The sequence below is a fragment of the Lepisosteus oculatus genome, unplaced genomic scaffold, assembly GCF_040954835.1.
Source record: "Lepisosteus oculatus isolate fLepOcu1 unplaced genomic scaffold, fLepOcu1.hap2 HAP2_SCAFFOLD_48, whole genome shotgun sequence".
Taxonomy (NCBI): domain Eukaryota; kingdom Metazoa; phylum Chordata; class Actinopteri; order Semionotiformes; family Lepisosteidae; genus Lepisosteus; species Lepisosteus oculatus.
Genome location: NW_027168020.1, coordinates 1571380 through 1595914, shown reverse-complemented (window position 1 = coordinate 1595914; position 24535 = coordinate 1571380). Strand labels below are relative to the sequence as shown.

The following is a 24535-nucleotide window of genomic DNA, read 5'->3' as shown; positions in this document are numbered from 1 at the left end:
AGGAAAATTGCAGTATAACTTTGTTCATGCACATCATTATACAGTATCTCATTTTGTATTTCTATAGAAAAAAATCGTTGGCCCAGCCACTATTGTTGTTATTGTTTTTATCCTGTAAAGCGCTTTGAGGAGCACAGCTTTCTCACCACTTAGATTACTTTTTGACACCATCCTTACACAAAGCAGAAACTGATTGTATTTTCCGATGACATACAAGTGAAAAGATTACAGATTTTAATCGTCTTTTTTCTGAACCAGGGAAAATCTGATCATGTTTCTCTATAACAATAATAAAAAACTTTATTTTACATATCACCTTTAAAAGTGGCATCTCAAAACAATACAGTAGATGTAAACCACAGATTACAAAGTAAATACCCAGACAAACGCAAACGCGTTTTTAATAAAATGCTTTCATTCATTCAACGGAGAGAGAGCGTAAAACCTGGGTGTAACAGCTGTTCCTTTTTCTGATCACTCGCTCTCTGGATAAATGTCTCGCCTGTCCAGTTCTTTGTTTTCCTAATTTGCCAATTATGCCTGCTGTGATCCACTCCTACCCTCACACCTAAAGAAGACTATTTTAAATTTCTTTGCGCATAAATTTTATTGCACATAAAGGTGATATGTAAAATAATGTTTTTTTTTATTGTTGTTATAGAGAAACATGATCAGATTTTCCCTGGTTCTTCCTGTGCGTGCAGTAGTTACAAAGTTGAACGTCTTTACACGATCTGCTGCAGTTTTCAGTGGGCGGGCTTTGTCAGATGGCTTGGAAAAACGCACTGTTTCGGCTCGGGAAACATCATGAGCAGTGTCCTGCATGTTTTCTGTGTATAGCTGTCTTTTAACGCATACAGAATTCATTCGAAATCATTGATTTCTCCAATTAACAAGGGTCCCTTTTTGAACCTGCGAGAAGCATTCTTTCAATGTAACAGATTTACTCCGGGGAAAGGCAGCATGACATTGAGAGTAGCTCAAGCTTTCAGCAGCCGTATCGGACTGCATGTTTGCAGACACCGCTCAGAATCCCCTGTAAGATTCTCTTTCAATTCCGTTTTGCAGTGCTTTAGCTCTTTCAAAAGGCTTCGCTTTGCTAGTCACAATCCAAGGCTCATGACAGCATTTAGAACCAATCGCCACTGCGTTGGCCGGGAATCGAACCCGGGTCAATTGCTTGGAAGGCAGCTATGCTCACCACTATACCACCAACGCACACCCGCAAAAGCCCTGCAGGACACCACCAGAGAATGCTCACGATTTCGGAAGCTGTCTCTGGGACGTGCTGATTCCACAAATCCTGAATAAATCATGATATTGTTAGTTGCTGTAGCTAGACGTTCAAATGGGTTTCATGGCCAGATGGACTGTTTCCTCCAGCGGTATAGTATTGCAGTGAGACAGCACGATGCCTGCAAGACTATGTCACGCTAAACGCTACAGATTGTGTTTGTGTTGGACAGTTGGACCCTACAGCTGGACCCTCGTCGACAACCTGAATAGCTTATTCAGAAGCAGTGCTGGACCGGGAACGAACCAGCTTCTTCCCAGGCACAAGAGTGACTTGTGAGGACTCGCGGTCACACTCTGTGCATAGAGACTTTCTACCAGCCAGCCGGACTGCTGGTAGATCCCCTCGGAGCAACGACTGCCCTGCGCGCTGCAGTCAGATTCCTCCGCTCGTCCTACTCCGAGCTGCACCTTGACTGGTTGGCCGGTAGCCAGAGGATGCCGGGACAACGCCCATTGGACATCCGCTGGAACAGAAGCTGCAACAGAGCCTGTCAGCTGGTTTGGTGTTCGTGCCGGGAAATTCCAAATCCATACACAGTGGATAAGTAAACCCCATGTTCTACATTGTGTCTCGAGAATTCAATTGTACCTCAACACAAGTTGTTATCAATTTAATTCATGAGTAATGTATTTACTTCCGAGTTTAGAGTAACAGTGGGTAATAACACTGATTAGCGATTTGGTAACCGAACGATATATATTGACATATATTCTCTGTTGTGTATCTCTTTGTGTTTGCATCTCTTCGGGATTATATACCTTGTATATTGATAACCCTCACAGTAAGGTCTGCCACTCGTATCCAGGCAGACTAGTATATGTTTGGTGCACAATTTATATTAATAAATGTATCTAGTGAATTGAACCCCTGTGTGTGCGTTGTTAGTTGTTCTGACGATTGATTTTCTAAAAGCCCCAACTAACAACCTCGTGATTACTGCTACAATAAATAATTGTCTCAGTAAACCCATCAAACCATTACATTTAATGGCGTCCCTGGGTGGGCGAGTTTAGAATGAAATGAGAATCAGTCGCACAGAATAACTGATGTTGCTGTGAGTTCAAGTTCAGCACAGCACCGCGGCTTCTATATGCGAATACCGGGTGTGCTGATAACTGCGTAAAGAAATCCCCCTGTTTTTTAGCGTTTAGTGTAACGTGTGCTGATTGGAAATCCATCTGCTCGGGTGTCTAGATTCCATACTGTATTTTGGAAAAAGAAAAAAAAAATAATACTCTTAAAGTTTCTCTGACGTGTAGCGGTGAGGCTTATTAATAGAAAGAATTAAGTGTTCTGAGCCTTCCCAAATGAGGCCCCATTTCTCTGTTCATCTCTGTGGTGCAGCCACAGAGAAACTATTCATGCAAGATGTTTTCTTTTGATAAGGACAGCTCCCAAAGGGGGATGCACTTAGCTAAGCCTGGCTATCATGATCAATGGTCATCCATTGGCGCCTATCTGTCTAGGGAGTGCCAGTTGGACATCTGGACTGCATTACTAAGTGTCAGGAGTAAGTGACTCATATCTCACCTTGATCAACCAATCAGGGACTGGTAGGGCCGAGTAACCCACATGGGACTCTGATGCCCATGGAACTTTCAGCCAATCAATGAGCTGAAGTTCCTCCAGGTAAAAACAGGCAACACAGAGAGACTGGAGATTCAGATTCAGAAGGGAAGATTCAACAAGATTCAGATTCAGATTCTAAAGGGAATTCAAAGGAGAATCCCAAGGGCAGGACATTCTCGCAGCGCGCCTCCTGACCATCCTGAGACTCAGCCCGGACAACCATGGAACGGCCAGTATGTCCGAGTGCCAGAACCTTCCTTTGTTCTAAGAGTCTAGAGTGGAGGTTGCCAGAGAGTAACCAGCAGCAGGCCTTATGAATAGGTCGGAACTGTGGACAGCTGAATCACTATTCAGAACTAGCTCTTCATCAGGAACGAACCGGTCCTCTTCCTGACTTGCTGGGACCCACAGTCATCTTTTCTCCTGTGCACAAACTTTGCTAGTTAAAGCCAACAGTGAGCATCAGTAGCGCACCGTCGCAAGCCACACAGCACAGCCTGGCACGGAGCCAGAGAGCGCGGATTGGACAGCAACAGCCTGCAACTGTTTCTTTGAGTCCGCAGGAGATCTGAATCCCCAAAGATTGGATGAGTATTCAACTTCAATGCATTACAGCTCGAGAATTCAATTGTTATCCCAACCAGTTGATATCAATTTATTTCCTAAGAGTTATGTACTTGTTTTGAGTATCTAATGTAGAAGTTGTAACCAAGTTCATTTATGAAACGGTCTTAATGAATGATATACTGAACGTATGTCCTCTTGATATGTGTAACACTTTGTAACTGATTGAATATATACCTTTTGTATTCTGATAACCCTCTCGATAAGATCTGTTAGGTTTATATGCATATTCTATGTATTAATAAATGTATCCTCGTGTATTAGTACCTGTGTGTGTGCGTTGTTTGAGTTATATCGCATGGTTGGATTCTAAAGCCATCAAAAGAATCAACTTTGTGATTTACTGCTACAATTAATAATTGTCTCAGTAAATGCCCAAACCCTGCAGAACTGGTGCCTTCAGAGAGCCACTATGATTACATATCTGGCGTCCCTGAACCGGTTTTCCCTACATTATTTGGCGTCCCTGAGCCGGTTTTCTTACATATTTGGCGTCCCTGAACGGCTATGAATCACTACACATTTGGCGTCCCTGGCACGGGCGTGGCAAGACTGAAATGAGTCAACCAAGCGGAATATTTCATATAAAACGCCGCGGGTTTCATACACGACAATACAGTGTGCTGAAAGCCGAAAGAAAAAGTTCCCCTTGCTCTTTAAGCAGTGCTTGATTGTTTTGTGATCTTTTGCGATCTACCGGGTTGATTGCATACTTGATCTTGTGGTTTTCTGTGGTAAAACTGTGATTTCGTACTTAAAAGTAATACTCTTTAAGTTTAACGATGGTTGCTAAAAGGTCTGAATTCGAGTCGCTATTAAGCACTCTCTCTAGCAGCGACAGGTCTGACCACGATCTCTTCCATATCTCCTTCAGCAGAGAAGCTAGTAGAATAAATCTCCATTCTCTGAGAGAGCTAGCGAAGGACATAGAGAGATTTGACCCCGCAGTGTCAGAGAATAATATCGAGAGTTATATTCAGGACCTAAGGTATAACCTGCAGTACCTGCCAAACGCCACAGAACAGGAAAAAGTGTTTCTGGTCAGGAAAACTACCAGCAGAGCTGTACATGAGTGGATGGCTAGGCAGATGAAAGAAGTCTGTAATGACTTTGAGCAGCTTTGTCAAGCACTTATCGAAGAATACAGTGCGTTTATTGACCCGTCTGCTGCGATAGCCGCCGCTCTTAACATTAAGCACGAGAGAGCAGAGTCCCCTCGTGAATATTACGAGAGACTTAGACGAACTTATTTTGCAGGGCGAAATGATGAGGGTTGCGAAGAGAACACACATTTCAAGGGTTTATTCATTACGAATCTCCACCCGTCAGTCAGAAAGATGATCTTAATGCATACAGATGCACAGACCATGAAAATGACTGATATTAAGAGATTCGTGCAGAAAGCCTGGGAGTATGATGTCCAAAGTCGCTCTGAGCAAAAAGCTGCTAAAGCGACTGTGTTCGCCGTCAGAGCCAGCAGGGTTAATTCCCCCCTGCTCGAAGGAGCACAGGCTCCTGAGCTGGCTAAGCCCCATTCCAAAGGCACACAGGACCGCACCCAGCGTCCTAAGTGCCATGAGAACACCGGGGGAGGGAAAGGGCTAGAAAAGGCTGAACAAAAGGATTCAGTAGCCGCCCGCCTGGCCAGGCTTGAACAAGCTTTATTAGGACAGGGACAACCGCTCCCCAAGGCTGCCGGAAGCGTGAATGAGCTGATACTCTCCACTGGAGGAGGCGGAGACCCGCCCCCTCTCCCTCCCTCAGTCTATTTGATTGAGCGGAAGGGTTCCTGCCTGGATGAATTCAGCCACTCCCAAGTGAGTGCTGACTCCACCCCTGAAGTCACAGAGCAGGCAGTAAAACACAGAGGAAAAGCAGGAAGCTTTTACCTCAAGGCTGCCATGGGAGATGTCTTACACAGTGAGACACTGATTGACACTGAGGTTGAGAGGTGTTTGATGTCACACGGCAAGCTCAAACGGGTAGAAAAAGAAAAGGGCATGCGACTCAGAGAGGAACCTTTGGTGGATCACCAGAAAGGCAAAGTGTGGAAACAGGTCAAGGCTCCTAGGCCTTCTGTACAGAAGAAAAGGGGGGCCAAGAGGCAGACTGTGCTCACACAGTGCCCACCGAACACAGAAGCCTATGTGGAGATTCCTTCTGTTCCCTCTGGACAAGAAATACAAATATTTTCTTGTTCCCCGAATATACAGGGAAGTCGTGTCCCGGCCGAGGTCCCAACAGCCTCCCTGCCACAGGAGCGGTGCTCCAAGCAGCCGCCTGATCCACCAGGTAAAGCACACCCCTTTAACATCCCTAAAGAGGAGCAGATCTCCCCACCTGGCGATGAAAAGGAGCTTTCCCTGTGTACCCTGGCACCCAAGAGGGGTCAGGACCACCACCCTGCAGTGGTGGAAGGGATCCAGATGGCAGGAGAGCAGGTTGGTGATGTAGCCCTCACCCTTAGCCCTGAGAGGTCCTCTATTAGTGAGGATCTGCTTGAGCAGCTGTCACAGGGCCACCGCCAGGTGCCCCTGGTGCAACATTCACAGGTTAGACAGGAGGTCCACCTGGACTCTGAGACTACTGCGCTGTGGACACACCTGATCCCAGATGCCGATTCCCTCTGCTTTGACCCAGGGAACCTGCAGTCAGGTAACATTATTTCTCACAACTACCAGGTAGTGAGTGAGACTGACCTGATTGTTCCTGCCTCAACGGCAGGGTTTCCAACACACCCAGTCCCCCAGAAGGGACAGGGAATGAAAGCCAAGCCGGTTTTCTTACAGCCACCAGCTCAGTCTGTCAGTCTGAGTCTGACCAACAGTGGTTCAGCCAGACTGGAGCTGGATGGTCAAGTCACCCGCCTGCCAGTGCAGGACATCGCAAAGAGGGGTGTCAGAATCCCCGCCTGCACTGACATGGGCCTGGTGAGTGATAGTAAGTTCAAGGACAGTGAACTAGCTATCCCAGTGCTGGGGCAGCTCCCTGAACCCCTAGCGAGGGAAAGGGGGAGCGAGCAGGTGTCCTACACCCACGCCCAGCGAACGATTGTAAACATGCCGATAGAGGGATTCCTCAATCAGGAAGTGTGCAGGGTGGACCTGAACAGTGAGAATGGGGTAACAATCCCAGATCACTCAGGTGCTCCAGATGACCACTCAGCCGAGGGTCAGGCATGTTCCACTGCTGCACCGCCCCCTGCAGGGTTCCTAGAGCACAGGCATGAACAAATCGAAAAAGCAAATGTCCTGGAAAAGGAGGAGCAGCATCAGCAGCTGCATCAGATCTCCACAGATTTCCAGGATGTTGGTGCCCAAGATGCCACATGGCATACTGAGAAAGACACCATGTACACGCTGCGCCAGCTTAGAAAGGCAACAGTCACTCAGAAGGAGATGACTGGGATCAGCCACCCGAAAAGACTTTTGGGAGGACTGATTGCTGCCGCCACTGTTGCACGTTTGCTATTTCTGGTAGGTTTGTGTGCTACTGGCACTCTCCCCCTGACTGCCCCAAGAAGGCAGGTGTCAGAGATGCCAGAGGGTAGTGACAGACTGTATCGACAGCAGCAAAAGTTGGAAAGCTTAGGGAAAACCCTACAGGCAACTTCCTATGCAACAGGGTTAAACCTTATTCCCCAAACAGTGGACATGATTGTTGGTGTTATACAGTGGGTTTATGCTTGTGTGCAACAGGCCAGAATGTTGACACAAGACCTGTTAAGGGAGCTTAGTGCCACTGTAGCCAGTCTAGCCATGGCACAAATCCCAACCCACTTGATTCCACTCTTCTCAGTAGAGGAGTATGTGACATTAACCCCATCGCTGATAGCTCACCCAGAAGGCAATCCAAGATTGAATTCAGTTCCAAATCTTGAGATGGGTATGGCTACCAAAGCTATCCATTGGCTGAGTCTAAATGATTCACCAATGAAGGGTGTAAAGCTACTGACGAGCAGAGGGAGGTTAATGAACCCCACGAAGAGCAGGTGGGAAGTAAATGGCTGGTAAGCACACCACATTTAACTGACACTATGACTTGTGACAGGCATGATACAGCTACCGCAATGCAGCTACCTAATCAAACAGTTTTCCTGCAAGTTCCCAAGGAGGCCATAGTACAGCTTGGACTTAACACTGTACGGTCTGGAACCAGACAATATAAGACCAAACTTGAGGTCGTGGATGCCTTCAGGTGCCACACTATTGAATTGGATAGAAATCCAAGAAACAGTAAGTCCTGAAGAGGTACAGGTAGTTGAGTTTGCTTTAATGGAACAAACCTCCAAACCACCCTAGCAGATACCCAACACAGGTGTTGTGGTTTATCGGGGGGGCTGGGAACAGGAACCGTTGTTATTGTAACACTACTGCCAGGTAGCTGGATCATGACTGACAGTGTACTCTGAATGATGTACTCTCACATCAAGATGTACTCTGGGTAGCATGAATGAGTCAAAGGTAGCATGTCAAAAGAAAGGAAGTGACTTCTCCCCAAATATCTACTACAGAGGTATCAGATATTGACAGTGAACTTCCTGATGTGTACTCCTAGACTTAGATAATGTCTCCTACCGTGTTTATACATACTCCAGATGTTATTCATCCTGTTTGTATCCAATGCTGGTTCCGGTATGAATTCTCGAGGAGTAATGTAGACATTTAAGATTAATGTTCTAATGGCAAGGGACATCACTTAACTCTGTTTTGTTTTGAAGGCAACAATGCCTCGGGACCTCGTGGCCTTCAAAAAGGGGGGATATGTAGCGGTGAGGCTTATTAATAGAAAGAATTAAGTGTTCTGAGCCTTCCCAAATGAGGCCCCATTTCTCTGTTCATCTCTGTGGTGCAGCCACAGAGAAACTATTCATGCAAGATGTTTTCTTTTGATAAGGACAGCTCCCAAAGGGGGATGCACTTAGCTAAGCCTGGCTATCATGATCAATGGTCATCCATTGGCGCCTATCTGTCTAGGGAGTGCCAGTTGGACATCTGGACTGCATTACTAAGTGTCAGGAGTAAGTGACTCATATCTCACCTTGATCAACCAATCAGGGACTGGTAGGGCCGAGTAACCCACATGGGACTCTGATGCCCATGGAACTTTCAGCCAATCAATGAGCTGAAGTTCCTCCAGGTAAAAACAGGCAACACAGAGAGACTGGAGATTCAGATTCAGAAGGGAAGATTCAACAAGATTCAGATTCAGATTCAGATTCAGATTCAACAATTCTAAAGGGAATTCAAAGGAGAATCCCAAGGGCAGGACATTCTCGCAGCGCGCCTCCTGACCATCCTGAGACTCAGCCCGGACAACCATGGAACGGCCAGTATGTCCGAGTGCCAGAACCTTCCTTTGTTCTAAGAGTCTAGAGTGGAGGTTGCCAGAGAGTAACCAGCAGCAGGCCTTGTGAATAGGTCGGAACTGTGGACAGCTGAATCACTATTCAGAACTAGCTCTACATCAGGAACGAACCGGTCCTCTTCCTGACTTGCTGGGACCCACAGTCATCTTTTCTCCTGTGCACAAACTTTGCTAGTTAAAGCCAACAGTGAGCATCAGCAGCGCACCGTCGCAAGCCGCACAGCACAGCCTGGCACGGAGCCAGAGAGCGCGGATTGGACAGCAACAGCCTGCAAATGTTTCTTTGAGTCCGCAGGAGATCTGAATCCCCAAAGATTGGATGAGTATTCAACTTCAATGCATTACAGCTCGAGAATTCAATTGTTATCCCAACCAGTTGATATCAATTTAATTCCTAAGAGTTATGTACTTGTTTTGAGTATCTAATGTAGAAGTTGTAACCAAGTTCATTTATGAAACGGTCTTAATGAATGATATACTGAACGTATGTCCTCTTGATATGTGTAACACTTTGTAACTGATTGAATATATACCTTTTGTATTCTGATAACCCTCTCGATAAGATCTGTTAGGTTTATATGCATATTCTATGTATTAATAAATGTATCCTCGTGTATTAGTACCTGTGTGTGTGCGTTGTTTGAGTTATATCGCATGGTTGGATTCTAAAGCCATCAAAAGAATCAACTTTGTGATTTACTGCTACAATTAATAATTGTCTCAGTAAATGCCCAAACCCTACAGAACTGGTGCCTTCAGAGAGCCACTATGATTACATATTTGGCGTCCCTGAACCGGTTTTCCCTACAGACGTAATGACAATGGCTGCTAAAATGTCTGAAGTGGAGTCGCATATAAGTACTATTTCTAGCGACGACAATCCTGGTTACTGGAGTGGTATCGAAAAGTTGAACTTTGATGATATTGAGAAGCTGCAAGTAGATTTAGTAGCTAAGGTAGCGAACCAGCTTAACACAGGAGGGTCTGTGAAAGCAGTTCTGGTCCTATCGAGTTTCACCTTAAATCTAGCTAAACAGCTGGAACTGTCTTTGTCCGAGCTGACAAAGTTTCAAAAGCTTCAGGGAACGCTAGAAAGATATAAGGCGGAGCGAGTTGAGTTGTTGGATATAATCAGAGAAAAGAGAGTGAAAAATGAGGAAAGTGAAGACTGACTCAGGGAAGTTTTAGGTAAATTAGATGACTTGTCTGCTAGAGAAACTGCGGCTGAGGTAGCTAGGAGAGACCTGGAAGCGAGCTTGAAAGAAAAAGAAAAAGAAATTGAGAGTTTAAATGAGCTCAGCCAGGAAAGGCAAAAGGAGTCAGATGCTGCCGTACTGGAAGCAAAATAGACTAGATCCCACTTGCATGCCAGCCCACCTAGCAGCCCGGAGCGCTCACCCAGCGCGCCGGGAGGAGGTTTCTCCCGGCCAGGGTCTGTGGTCGGATCGGCATGGGGGAGATCGCCGAGTCCTGCGCGAAACGCAAGGGCGAGTCAGTTCAGGCATAGACCCCCTGCTCCTGATCACGGCCGTCTCCCTGCCCGCGGAGAAACCATAAAAATTAACCTCCACTCCCTGAGGCAGTTAGCCAAAGATGTAGAAAGGTTTGACCCGTCAGTGTCAGGGAATAATGTGGAGACCTACATCGATGAGCTGAGATATACTTTGCAGTTTATGCCCGAAGCGTCCGAACAGGAAAAGGCTATGTTAGTAAGGAAAACTACCAGCCGAGCGGTCCACGAGTGGATGTCTAGACAAGGACCGGAGGTCTGTAATAGCTTTGAGGAGCTGTGTCAGGCAATGATCGGAGAATTTTCGGCTTTTATCGATCCCATAGCTGCCGTGGCCGCTGTGCACCATATTAAGCACGAAAAAGCTGAAGCCCCTCGCGACTATTATCAGAGGCTTAGGCGCACTTATTTTGCAGGGCGGAATGAAGAGGGTTGCGAAGAGAACGTGAATTTCAAAGGTTTATTCATTGCTAATCTGCATCCCTCAGTCAGGAAAATGATTGTGATGCACACTGATGCAAAAGCGATGAAAATGTCTGACATTAGAAGGTTGGCTCAAAAAGCCTGGGGAGCTGAAGTCTCTGCTTCCTCAGAGCAAAAACCTGCTAAAACGGCCGTGTTCGCCACTAAAGCCAGCAGGGTTGACGACTCGCCTCAGCTCGAGGCAGCTGAGGTTCCTGAGCTCGCTAAGCCCCGGCGCAAAATAGGCAGGCAGGACCGCACTAAGCGTCAGAGCCGCCGTGAGCGCTACGGGGAAGGCAAGGGCTCAGGCAGAGCCTATCATAAGACTGGACGAAGGGAGTCAACTGCAGCCCGCCTGGCCAGGCTTGAACAAGCCCTGCCTGAGAGATCAGGACAGGGTAAACCTTCCGCACCGAATGCTGGAAGTGTGAATGAGCTTAGGGGGACCACGCCCCTTCTCACTGGAGGAGGCGGGGATCCGTCCCAAGCCCCTCCCTCAGTCTATCTGATTGGGTGGGAGGGTTCCTGCCTGGAAGAAGGCTGTGACTCTGAGTTGGGCGCTGACCCCGCCCCTGAAGTCAAAGAAAAGGCAGGCGTCCTACAATTCTTAGGGAATCTCAGCCAGAAAGGCAAAGCAAGGCGTATTTATATCAAGGTTTCTCTTGAAAACGTCTTAGATAGAGAAGCACTGATTGACACTGGGGCTGAAATTAGTTTGATGTCAGCCGATCTACTCAGCGAGCTCAAACGAGTAGCGAAAGGAAAAGGCATCAGACTTAAGGTAGAACCGTGTAAGATAGATATTTCCAGCTATACCCAGGATCATGCCAGGATCACACACCGAGTGTGGGTGGCACTTAGGTTCGGGCCAATGAACGTGGTGCATCCTGTTTACATCTCTAGGTTAAAAACAGAGCCACTACTCATTGGCCAAGACCTGCTTGACAGGCTGGAGCCTCTGGTGGACTGCCAGCGTGGAAAATTGTGGGCTCAGGTCAAAAACCCTAAGCCTGTTGCACAGCAAAAAGGGGGATTCAGTGGTTATGCTGTGATCACACAGTGCCCACTGAACACTATAGCTGAGTTGGAGGTTCCTCCTGGTTCCTCTGGACGAGAATAAATGTCTCTTCTTGCTTTCCAAAACTACAGGGAAGTCCTGCCCAGGCCAGCACTCCCACGGTCTCCCAACTACAGGAGCAGTGCTCCAAGCAGCTGCTTGACCCGCCAGGTAAAGCACACCCCCTTTTCATCCCTGAAGAAGAGTGGATCTCCCTGTCCGGTAATGAATGGGAGTCCTTTCTGTGCACCCTGGTACCTCAGGGGGTCCAGGACTACCACCCCATGGTGGTGGGAGGGGGTCCAGGTGGCAGAAGTGCAGGTTGATGATCTAATTCATTGAGTTAGCCTCAGCTCTGAGAAGTCCATAATCAGTGAAGGTCTGTTCGAGGACCTGTCGCGAAGCTGTCAGGTGACCCTGGTGACGCAGTCACAGGTTCTGTGGTGGGCACCCCCATCTCATAGGTCCATTTGGAGCAAAGGAAGCTGTGTAGCTTCCATCTCCATTGGAAAAAGGAAGTTTGCTCACTACTTCCTATTGGAAGTACCTATTGGTTCGACTAGGCGCCCAGCTGGACACAGTAAACAGTGTGCTGTGGACACGGGTGGACCCAGATGCCCACTCTCTAAGCGGTGACCCCGAGAACATTCGGTCAGGTCAGACGATTCCTCAGGCCTGCCAGGTAGTAAACGAATCGGACCTGATCGTTCCTGCGTCAACAGCAGGGTTTCCAGTACGCCTTGTCCTAAAGAAGGGACAGAGAATGGACGCTGAGATGGTTTTCTTCCAACCATCAGCTCAGTTTATCAGACTGAACCTAGCAGTCTGTTGTACCCCCAGACTGGAACGGAATGGCCGAGCCACCTGCCTGTTGGTGCAGAACATAGCAAAACAAGATGTCAAAATCCCTGCTTGCACTGACATGGGACTGGTAATTGACAATGGTTTCTATGATTTCGAACTAGCCATCCCAGTACTGGGGCAGCTCCCTGGTCCCTTGGCCAGGGAGGGGGGAACCGAGCAGGTGTACTACACCTACCCCTGGCGGATGATTGCAATTATGCCAATAGAGGGATTCTGCAACCAGGAGGTGTGCAGGGTGGACCTTAGCGATAAGGATGAGATGGTTGTGTACACAGTACACGCAGGTGTTCCGATGGACCACTCAGCCGAGAGTACGACCCGGGATACCGCCATGCCGTCAAAAGCGGGGTTCCTAGAGCAGGTACAGGAACAGGTTGGCAAGGCAGATGCCCTGGAAACGGAAAGCCAGCGTCAGCAGCTGCGTCAGAATTTCCAGGATTTCCGGGAAGTGTTTGCACGGGACGCCTATGACTGCGGGGTGACGGATTTGAACACAGTGCGCATTCCAACGGCCCCTGGCGCCCGCCCAACCTATGTCAGGCAGTATCGCATTCCCCTCACGGCATACGAGTCCATAAAGCAGACGTTGGATGCTCTACTAGAGCGTCAGATCATAAGGGAGTGTAACTCCACTTATAACTCCCCACTGTGGCCGGTGCTGAAACCCAATGGTAAATGGCGTCTGACCATTGACTACATTGACCATTGCAGCTGAATAAACAGGTTTCTTTGTCACGATGGCCAATGATCTACCTAGATCAGGAGTTATTCAAGGTGACAACAGCGAAATATTTCACCACAGTGGATGTGGCCAATGGGTTCTGGACCCTTAAGGTAGAACCAACAGACCAGTACAAACTGGCCTTTTCCTTTGGAAACAGGCAGTTCACCTGGAATCGATGCCCCTTTGGGTATTCCAACTCCCCAGCGGAGTTCAACATATTTCTGCACAAAGCCATGAGTGATGCAGCCAGGGGCAACCTGGTCTATGTGGACGATATTCTGATGAGGAGTCAGACCTGGGAAGAACACATGGCCGAGATCAGGCATGTGTTGACCCAGCTCTCCTGTGCAGGGGCCAAACTGTCCCTGGCTAAGGGACAGTGGTGTAGGACCCAAGTGGAGTTCGTGGGACTGTTGGTTGGAGCCCAAGGCATACAGCCACAGTCCAGCAGAGTCCAAGCTATCCAGAATATGAAGTCGCCCACTAACCTGTCTGAACTGCGCAGCTTTCTGGGAGTATGTAATTATTCCCAGCAGTTCATTGAGGATTACGCTGAAATAGCAAGGCCCCTCCACAAGCTGTTGCAGAAAGACGTGCCCTTTGAGTGGGGGCCTTCCCCAGAACAGGCTGTGATGGAGCTGAAGCGCAGACTCGGTAGTGCGCCGAGCTTGGCCTACCCTGACAAAAATAAGGTCTTCTACCTTGAAGCAGGGTTCTCAGAGCACTGCCTTGGGGCTGCTCTGAGTCAGGAATATAACCAAGAGCGAAGGGTGGTGGCATATGCCAGTCGAGCCCTGAGCCCAGTGGAGCAAAAGTTCTTGGACTGCGAGAAGGCCCTGTTGTCTACGGTCTGGTCGGTAGAACACTTCCGTAGTTATGTTGGGGGACAAAAGATCATCATCGAAACCTGCCACCAACCTGTGACATTCCTGCATAGCCAGAGACTGAAAGCGGGCAGGGTGTCAAATAGCAGGATTGTGGCATGAATGATGGCCCTACAAGGCTATGAGATAGAGGTACGTTATGCACAGAGCAAGAAAATGTACCTGGGACAGGGCCTGGCTTTGGGCCAAGTGTGTCACGGCTGTGACACTGACATGGAAGCTCCAGAAACAATTCCCGCTGCTGAGCTACCGAACAATCATCGGTACTACGATGAGAACGTGGGCCAGGGCTTACCCATGGCCTATGTTGACGGTTGCTCTTTTCGCCACGAACAGCAGGTGCTAGCAGGGGTAGGAGTAGTCTGGCAAGACAATACTCCCTGTGGGCCGACCCGCTATAAGCTAGGACCAAAGACTAGTCAGTATGCGGAAGTAGCTGGGGTGCTGATCACCCTCCAGCAGGCCCTGACACATGGCCTTAAACAGTTTGTCATCTGTAGTGACTCGAACTACGCCCGACATAGCTTCGTGTCTCACGTTCCGTATTGGAAGGGTAACGGCATGAAAAATGCCCGGGGCAAGGAAGTAAAGAACAAAGAGTTGTTCCTGGCCAGTGACAAGCTCACGACCGAGGCTGGAATGATGGTTTACTGGAGGAAGGTGAAGGGACACTCCCAGGTGAAGGGACCCGACAAAGACGGGAATGATGAGGCCGACCGGTTGGCCAAATCTGGCGCCTTAGAGGGTGAACCCTGGCAGTTCCAGCAGGAATGGCTACCCCTAGAATTCGTGGCTGAGGTCAAGGCGGTCACCCGAAGCAGGGCTAGACAGGATGTCGGAGCTGACCCTCAATCTGTAGTGCTTGGGTCACAGGGTTTTAACACCGATCTTGCGGAAATGCAGAAACAGGACCCAGCAATTGGGCAAATGTATCAGCATATCGCTGACCCAGTGCGTCAACCTCTTTCGGAGCAGGTGCTGAGCCAGTCTCTGGAGCTGAAGGAGCTGGCAGAGGTGAAAGACAACCTAAAAATTATAAAGGGGTTGTTGGTTTGTGTACCAGTTGCACAAGGTGTCCCAAAGTGGGTAGTTCCCCACTGTCATCGGGGGGTCATGATCCAACACGCTCATGACGAACCCTGTGGGGGTCACCGGGGAATCAAGGCTACATACGACACTATCCAGCAGGTGGCATTCTGGCCTCACATGGGCCAAGACATCGCTGCGTATGTAAAGGGGTGTCTGACGTGTAGCCAGTTCCAACCATCACGGCCCTTGCACCGTGCACCACTCCAGAAAAAGGGCATGACATTCACCTGGTCCAATCTTCAAATGGATTGGGTGGGGCCGCTGGTGAGGTCATCCAGAGGGAACAAATATTTCCTCACTGTTACGTGTGCATTCACAAAATGGATTGAGTGCCTCCCAGCACCCAACGACACGGCAGAGACAACTGCAGTGCTGTTGGTGAACCATGTGTTCAGTCGATGGGGATTCCCCCTGACCGTGGTCTCGGATCGGGGAACCCATTTCACAGCTACAGTAATGGCAACCCTGTGGAATATGCTTGGGGTCAAGACCCAGTTGCATATCTCCTACCACCCTCAATCCTCGGGCCAGGCAGAAAGGGCAAACCGAACGGTGGTTAGTATGCTCAAAAAGTTTGTCTCCAACAGCAGTAGGGACTGAGACATTAAGCTGCCCCTGGTTCTGATGGCCATCCGAGCTACGCCCCATTGCTCTACGGGGGTCCCACCTTTTGAGATGATGACAGGTCGGAAGATGACTCTTCCCCTACACTGTCTTTATGGGGTGGAGGACCTGAGCACGACGGGGGCTGCTATGGCCCATCAGTATGTGTCAGACCTGCGAGCACATCTGCAGGCAACCTTTGCTTTTGCCCAGAACAATCTGGGAAGGAGTGCAGAGGGTAGGAAAGCATACTATGACCGAAAGGCAGTTAACCAGGAACTCCAAGTAGGAGACAAGGTCCTGTACTTCCAATTTGCCAAACCCACAGGGGTGGCCCGGAAGTTCTTACCCAGTTGGACAGGACCCCACGAGATTGTCGATAAGGTATCACCGGTAGCTTATCGAATTCAGATTGAGAAGGGAAGGCAATCTCTGGTCTACAAGTGGGTGCATCACAACCACCTCCGCTTGTATCGCCCACCTCAAATGGCGCCGGAGAACACAGAATAGGGTTAAACGTCCAAACCCGATCAAAGAGGGGGGTGCCCCTTTGTAGCTGCAGGTAGTTAGGTACTGTACTGTAGGTCCTGCTAGGAAAATATATTCAAAATTATAGTGGAACTGTACCATGTGCCTCATCTATGTTCCAGAATGGGAATCCTAAAACTGCCACGGCTGGTCCTGACAGTACTGTGGATCGCCTCGACACAGCCCCTTGAAGTTGTGGAACCTGGTCCTCCTACCGGCATAGTCCTGCAGGAAACCATAGTCCTCTCCATGGAAATCTTTATGGTACAATCTTTTTTTTTTCTTATAAAATATACTTTATTCCGAAAAAAAAACACATCTCAAAGGGAAACATCTCACACGATAACACTCCACAAAATTAAAACATCGGCGGAACGGCGGTGATTGTCCGTTATCAATCCTTGCAAGGGTGGGCGGATTTGCGCTATTATGAGAGTCCCTCCAAACCCTACCGCTTGCTGTAAACCATTAATCCCTGTACAGGGTCCATAGGCCTTTCCAGTACTCCTTTGCCGTGGGGAAACCCCATTTAGCAACGTCGCGCTTCATCCTCCTCCTGAGGTCCGCCAGGATCCTCTCTTCCAGCTCCCTTGCTCCCCACTTGTTGTTGTGCCGGATGAGATTGTTTCTCGCGTCCCACAGGCCTTTCTTTGTGAGGGACAGCAGCAGCCACATCAGGAACTGCGTCCCCCTGTCCAGTCCGGTAGGTGCCAGCCCCAGCAGAATGTACTGGTAGCTGAGCACCGCATTCGTTTCCAGGAGTTGCATTATGTTGTCCATTCTGCCCCACACCGCCTTGGCGAAGGGGCAGCTCCTTCACTTTATTAAGATACTGAAGAAAGATGTGGAGACGGGGGTTTGAATTTAATCCTTTCTGTAGGGGGTTTAGACTTTCAAGTCACAAACTGGGGTTTATGGCAGGAAAGGGGGGTTAACTGATAAGGATTGCAGATGCAAGCTAGGAACCCCCCTGGGTGTAATATTAAACTGACCATTTGTCCAGAACATCGTAAACTGGCCAAATACCATGAACCCCCCTCTTTACCATCAGACCGAGTGACGTCAGAAACGGAGAAGAAAACACTATATAACCCAAAGGTTTGTAACAGTACGGGGAACAATACTTCGGTTTTGTTGTTTCTTGCGGGAAACAAGACTTCGGCTTTATTGTTCCTTGCATGCAATAAACTCATCTGTTTTACTTCATCTCGGGATCAAGAACCTTATTTCTTCTGTTACAACAAATTTGGCGTAGTCGGCGGATGCTCCAGAAGGCGCAGAACTTCCCATCGGCAGGAGAGATGGTCAGCGCGCACATAACTAAGAGGTAAGGACTCCTCTTTTATTTAAAAGTCCCGACTCTCTCTGACCGATTGGGAAATCTCTGCTCCCTGCGAGAATCGCCCGAGATGACGGAGTAAACGTGAGTTTCTGAATTCCTCTGGCCCGGGGAAGACACCGGTGTATGTAATGGGTTGTTTGCTGTAAGCCCAGAATTTGGTCTGGCAGGGGTTCCGCGGTATTGTGTACAGGCGTTCGAAGCTGGTTTATGCCTTAATTGCGCGTGGAGTTTTTGAACGGGTTTTGGACCCTTACCGTGAAGTTCAGGACTGGTGTGGGCCTTAATTGCGCCCGGAGTTCTGAAGGTCAGAACTGGTTTGGGCCTTAATTGCGCCCGGAGTTCTGAGGCTCAGGATCGGTGTGGGCCTTAATTGCCTGATTAAGGCATTAAATGGCCTTAATCAGCCATGCACTCTGGTTTCTTTTCATTTCGTACAACTCTTTCGCCTTTTACTAAAGATTTCCATGGAGAGGAGCATGAATGAGTTCCCTGCAATTTTTGTGCTTCCCTGCTTTCGGGTGGCGGGCAGCTAGGCTGGTCAAAGAGAGAAAACAAGCACGTTCGCAATCGGTCTTGTAATGGTGATTGTGGCCGTCTGCTGCGCGAGTCCTCGGTCTCCGGCCGTCTGATTGGCGCTCTTTTCTTTGGGGGGTGGGAAGTGTCCGGCCGCAGGGGATCTTGGGACCTCGCTTTGAATAGCGGCTTCCCAGAGTGCGTCGTTTCCGGCACAGTGTGGCCGGGTGCTTTCCGAGTTATCGCACGGATTGGGCACGCTCGCAAGCCGTGAGCCGCAGGCGATGAGCCCGGAGCTGAACGGGCCCCACTGGCTCGTTTGTAAGGCCAGGTGCATTGCAAACCACGACCGGCAGCGCAGAGGCTTTGAAGGCGGCCTGGGCTCCTGCAGCTGTGCAGCCACGCTCTCTGGTTTCTCTTCATGTCGTACAAATCTTTCGCCTTTTACTAAAGATTCCCGCGGAGAGAAGCATGAATGAGTTCTATGCAATATTTGTGCTTCTCTGCTTTCGGGTGGGGCGCAGCTGGGCTGGTCAAAGAGAGAAAACAAAAACGTTTGCAATCACTCTTGTTATGGCGATTGTGGCCGTCTGCTCCACGAGTCCTCGGTCTCCTGCCGTCTGATTGGCGCTCTTTTCTTTGGGGGGCGGGAAGTGTCCGGCCGCAGGGGATCTTGGGACCTCGCTTTGCATAGCGGCTTCCCAGAGTGCGTCGTTTCCGGCACAGTGTGGCCGGGTGTTTTCCGAGTTATCGCACGGATTGGGCACGCTCGCAAGCCGTGAGCCGCAGGCGATGAGCCCCGAGCTGAACAGGCCCCACTGGCTCGTTTGTAAGATCTGCGGCAGATCGTGTAAAGACGTTCAACTTTGTAACTACTGCACGCACAGGAAGCAGAATAAATTCCTCTTTCAAATTGTCAAAGGTTTGCTTTGCGAACGCTGCAGGACATCGCACAATCTGTTTTGAACGGGGACAAACGATTTCTTATGAGGCGCAGTAAGTACATTCGTTTAAAAAGCTCCACTCATGCCGACGATGCAGCATGAAGAAGCGCAACCTAACGTTTGACAGACAAAAGCCGGGCGCCGCTACGAGCAATATGAAATCAAACTGACAGCACACGGCGTTTCGCGCTGACTCAAAAGTGATCTCGACAGACGCTGTTCTCTGCATAACGCTGAAAGAGCTAAAGAGTGTTTCTGTTGAGACGTAACAAGCTTGTTTCTTTCTACCATGATGTTACCATGACAAAATCTGTCTTTAAACACCTTGCTCAGTCTCTGACGAGACTGTCAAGAATTGCTTTCGCCGATTGTATTGCAAACCGGCGGAAGCGGGGTATTGGGAAAAGTTTTCAACTAGCAATAATCGCGCATCGGCTAAACCTCACAGGCTACGATACTGCCACTGCGCAAAGCTGACGGTTGCCAGGCAACCGCGTGGATCCTATGGAAATCGTTATCAATCGTCTCATGGCATGTCGTTGCTGTAACGCTTCATATTTGCGGCCGGACACTTCCCGGCCCCCAAAGAAAAGAGCGCCAATCAGACAGGCGGAGACCGAGGACTCGCAGAGCAGACGGCCACAGTCGCCGTAATAAGAGCGATTGTGAGCGGTTTTGTTTTCTCTCTTTGACCAGCCCAGCTGCGCCCCACCCGAAGGCAGGAAAGCACAAAAATTGTATGGAAATCTTTAGTAAAAGGCAAAAGATTTGTACGAGATGAAGAGAAACCAGAGTGCGTGGCTGGACAGCTGCAGGAGCCCAGGCTGCCTTCAAGGCCTCTGCCCTGCCGGTCGTGGTTGGCAATGCACCTGGCCTTACAAACGAGCCAGTGGGGCCCGTTCAGCTCCGGGCTCATCGCCTGCGGCTCTCGGCTTACCTGGCAGGGGAGATACCTTGATCAGCCTGTAGTTGGAGTAGTTGGATTGTTTTCTTGTTTTGTGGAAGCAGTGTTTGTTTTGCAGTTTGAGATGGCAACCTTTGGATCCCGCAAGAATGCTGTACGTTTTGAGCTTTTGGATGACGTCTTCATGGATCGTATGCAGTTCAGCAGAAAAGTGTTAAAGAAGGAACTTGGCTTTGAACCTCGGCACTTGGATTTCATCTTTGCTCTCCCAGGTCAGAAAGCATTTGAGGTTGTATTTGCTACCTATCCTCTGTTTGAACAATGCGTGGATGTGTTTGAGGCAAAAAGAGGGAAAGTTCCTGCACTTGAGAAGATCAACTTGCAGCCTCTGACACAGAGAGAGAGGAAAACGGTGCATGTTGTTATGTTCTCGGAACTGGCAAAGACAGAGGACATTCACACCTGGCTTAACCAGTACTGCACCGTCCACCATGGAACTGAGGTTAGAGATGTTGACGGTATAAAAAAAGGAGCAAGGAAATTCGAGGTTCGCTTACTACCGGACAATGTAAATGGAGGCTTAAGGCACCTGCCCTCTACAATCCGGCTGGGCGCCTGCAATGGCTATGTTTTTTATGTGGGACAACCAAAGGTGTGTTGGCGCTGTGGTGCTGTGGGACACCTGGCATCGTCCTGCACTGTGAAATGCTGCAAGAACTGTGGCAAACAGGGACATTTAGCCTCTGACTGTTCAATGCTGCCAAAGTGCAATTTATGTGGCTCGGAAGGACACGTTTTTAAGAACTGCCCTCACGCCTACGCCAATAAACTCAAAATGAGAAAGGATGAGGCAGTGCTTGTTTCAGCCAAACCGGCCCGAAAAGCCAAAGCAAACAACAAGTCAAACAAAGAACCCTTGTTGAACAAAGACTGGTGCATCGGCTGCACCCCTTTCCCCTCAGTGCTCCCAGGAGCTGGACTTGAGGAAAAGGAAAAATGACTCTGTTTTCTCCCCGAGCGAGGAGGAAGGAGAGCATGGCGATGGGGACAGCTGGAACCCCTCCACCCCTCCTTCTACCCCCTTCCTTGAAATGGACTCCGTGAACGCTTTTACTGCTGCCACCCTGATGAAGGCTCATTCAGAGGATGGCTGGCAGGAAATTGGTAAGAAGAAAAAGAAAAAGCAGAAGGTAACAGGTGAGACCGAAGAGAAATGTGTTTTGTAAAGACTTGTTCCACTTTCTTATGTAATATGGCTCTAAACATAATTTCTCTTAACACCAGAGGTATCAATGACGGAGTTAAATGTCAGTGTGTCTTTGATTACCTCCAGCAGAGAGGGGGAGATGTGTTGATGTTGCAGGAGTGTGCTTTAGCATATCAAGAGAGGTATAAAAGCTTTGAAGATAGGTGGGATAAAGGGCCTTCTGTTTGGTCAGGGGACAATAACAACAGAGCCTCTGGCGTGGCCATTCTTTTCAAAGGATGGGCTTTCAAATTGAAAAGTATTCAGAGGGTCATAGATGGCAGGTTGCTGTGTGTGGATGTGGAATGGGGGACCGTTAACCTGCGGCTAATCAATGTGTATTGTCCTACTGACGTGGGAGGAAGGGTGGAGCTACTCAAGGCACTCTCTCCCCTATTGTTAAGTAGCACAGACGTGATAGTGGGAGGGGATTTTAATTGTATCTTAGAGCACACAGACAGGCAGTGTAGCTCTCCGATAAAATTGGATTCCAGCTCACTGGCCCTGCAAAACTTAGTTCAAGACTTTAAACTCTCAGACACATATAGATGTATATATCCCACAACAGCAGGATATACATGGTCAGGGAGGAATAGCAGCTCCAGAATTGACTATTGCTTTGTCTCAGAGAGAGTGAAAGTTGTTGGGGTCACTCTTCAGCCTGTCTTCTTCTCAGATCATCAGGCTTTAGGGTGTAGAGTGGAACTCCAGGGCGGGACTGTCTTTGGCCCAGGCCTCTGGAAACTCAACACAAAGCTGCTAGAGAACGAGGGGGTAGTATCCCGCTACAAGGAGAAACTATCACAGTGGCTGTCCTTGCAGTGTCTGTACGGGTCAGTAGGAGAGTGGTGGGAGGAGGTGAAGATGAGGACAAAGGCCTTTTTCATGGCTGAGGGAAGGAAGGCTGCTGCCAGACGGAGAGGAGTGCTAGCCAGGAAACAGAGGCAGCTGCAGCGTCTCTACACGATGCTGCACAGTGGCTTCGATGTGCTCGAGGATATCACCCTTTTAAAAAAGGACATCCGGAGCATAGCCGAAGAAAGTAGTCGAGGAGTGCTGTTAAGAGGCAGAGTGCAGTTCTTGGAAGAAAATGAGAAGTGTACTCGCTTCTTTTTCAGGAAAGTGGTAGGCTCCAAGTCTGTCATGGAAAGTGTAGTTGATGAGGAGGGACGAGAGAGAACAGAGCCGAGTGCTATCCTCTCCTGCACCGAGGCCTTCTACTCAAGACTGTACAGCTCTACAGAGGTAAAGGATGAAGAAATTCATTTTTTTACCTCAAAGCTAGAAAACGTTTTGAGTGAAGAAGATAGGGAAGTACTTGAGAGGGATTTGACAGTAGAAGAGCTGAGACAGGCTATGGAGAGCTTACAGAAGGGGAAAACTCCGGGTGCTGACGGGCTCCCTAAAGAATTTTATTGCACCTTTTGGGATCTGCTTCAGGATCCGCTACTGCTCCTATTCGTGGAAAGCTATAAGACAGAATTGCTGCCTGACTCCTTAAGAGAAGGCACTATCTCTCTCTTGTTTAAGAAAGGAGCAAGGAATGACATAAAGAACTGGAGACCCCCCAGCCTGTTAGGCGTGGACACTAAGATCCTGTCCAAAGCCCTTTTCCTGCGCCTACAAAATGTAGTGGCCTCACTGGCAGGGAAAGAACAGACTTGTGGGATAGCAGGACGCGTGATGAGCGACAACCTGGCCTTGTTGAGGGATGTCTGTCTGTACTCTGAGGATCGCTCCCTCCCTCTGTGCATTTTAGGTGTAGACCTAGAAAAGGCCTTTGACCGCCTAAACTGGCAGTACTTAACATCGGTACTTGAGCACATGAAGTTTGGCCCCATCATGAGAAAGTGGATTAACCTGCTGTACACAGGTAGCAACAGCAGAGTAATGGTTAATGGCAATAGATCACGCCCCTTTGAAGTCTGTTCAGGGGTGAGGCAGGGCTGCCCATTATCCCCCTTGTTATTCGTTTTGGCTATGGAGCCCTTAGCGAGTACTTCAGTTACATAACCACCTCATGACAAACAACCTTTTCGAACCCCTCCAATCTGGCTTCCGTCAACTTCACAGCACAGAAACCGCCCTAGTCAAAGTCACCAACGATCTCCTAATAGCTTCTGATTCTGGTTCTCTTTCCATACTCATCCTTCTTGATCTCAGTGCTGCCTTTGACACTGTTGACCATAACATCTTGCTTTCTCGTCTCGAGACTGTGTTTGGAGTCTCTGACACTGCCCTCAAATGGTTTAAGTCTTACCTCACTGATCGCTGTCACTTTGTCTCTCTCAATGGGTACAGGTCTGAAATTGGTCTTGTCAAGTCTGGTGTCCCTCAGGGCTCAATACTGGGCCCCTTGCTCTTCAGCATTTACATGTTCCCACTTGGTCAGCTTTTAAGATCACACGGCCTCAGCTTTCATTTTTACGCTGACGATACTCAAATATACATCCATACCAAACCCGACACTGATGTGGCTGTCTCTATTCTATCTAATTGCATCTCTGACATAAAAATTTGGATGACTCAAAACTTCCTTCATCTTAACTGTGACAAGACTGAAGTCATGCTTATTGGTACCCCCCATCAACTTCGTAAAGCCAGTCCTGTAACCCTGTCTGTAGATGGCTCTGTACTTGAGCTCCAATCAAAATTGAAAAACCTTGGGGTTATATTCGATTCTGGCTTAACATTCGACCCACATGTACAGCATACTGTCAAAACATCTTTTTTTCACCTTAGAAATATCGCAAGACTACGCCCTATGCTATCATTAACTGTGGCTGAAAAGCTAATCAACATATTTGTATTCTCTCGAATTGACTACTGCAATGCTCTGCTCCCTGGGGTATCTAAATCTACTCTGAACAAGCTGCAGTATGTCCAAAATTCAGCAGCCAGAATCCTGACCAGGTCTAGTGCAAGTGTTCACATTACTCCTATCCTGGAGTCCTTGCACTGGCTTCCGGTCAAATTCCGCGTAGACTTTAAAATCCTCATGCTCACCT

General features: G+C 48.7%; 4 non-coding genes across 4 annotated transcripts; 2 read left to right on the top strand and 2 right to left on the bottom strand.

Annotated features, from left to right (window-relative positions):
- Positions 1-1146: 1146 nt before the first annotated feature.
- On the bottom strand, positions 1147-1218 carry trnag-ucc (transfer RNA glycine (anticodon UCC)). Its single transcript has one exon. It is a non-coding gene; the product is annotated as a tRNA-Gly (tRNA).
- Positions 1219-18328: 17110 nt separating this feature from the next.
- LOC138230305 (U5 spliceosomal RNA) lies at positions 18329-18443 on the top strand. Its single transcript, XR_011186335.1, has one exon. It is a non-coding gene; the product is annotated as a U5 spliceosomal RNA (small nuclear RNA).
- Positions 18444-18836: 393 nt separating this feature from the next.
- LOC138230323 (U5 spliceosomal RNA) lies at positions 18837-18953 on the top strand. The gene has a single exon (XR_011186353.1). It is a non-coding gene; the product is annotated as a U5 spliceosomal RNA (small nuclear RNA).
- A 757-nt stretch (positions 18954-19710) lies between these two features.
- Positions 19711-19852, bottom strand: LOC138230225 (U4 spliceosomal RNA). Its single transcript, XR_011186260.1, has one exon. It is a non-coding gene; the product is annotated as a U4 spliceosomal RNA (small nuclear RNA).
- Between the last annotated feature and the right edge of the window lie 4683 nt (positions 19853-24535).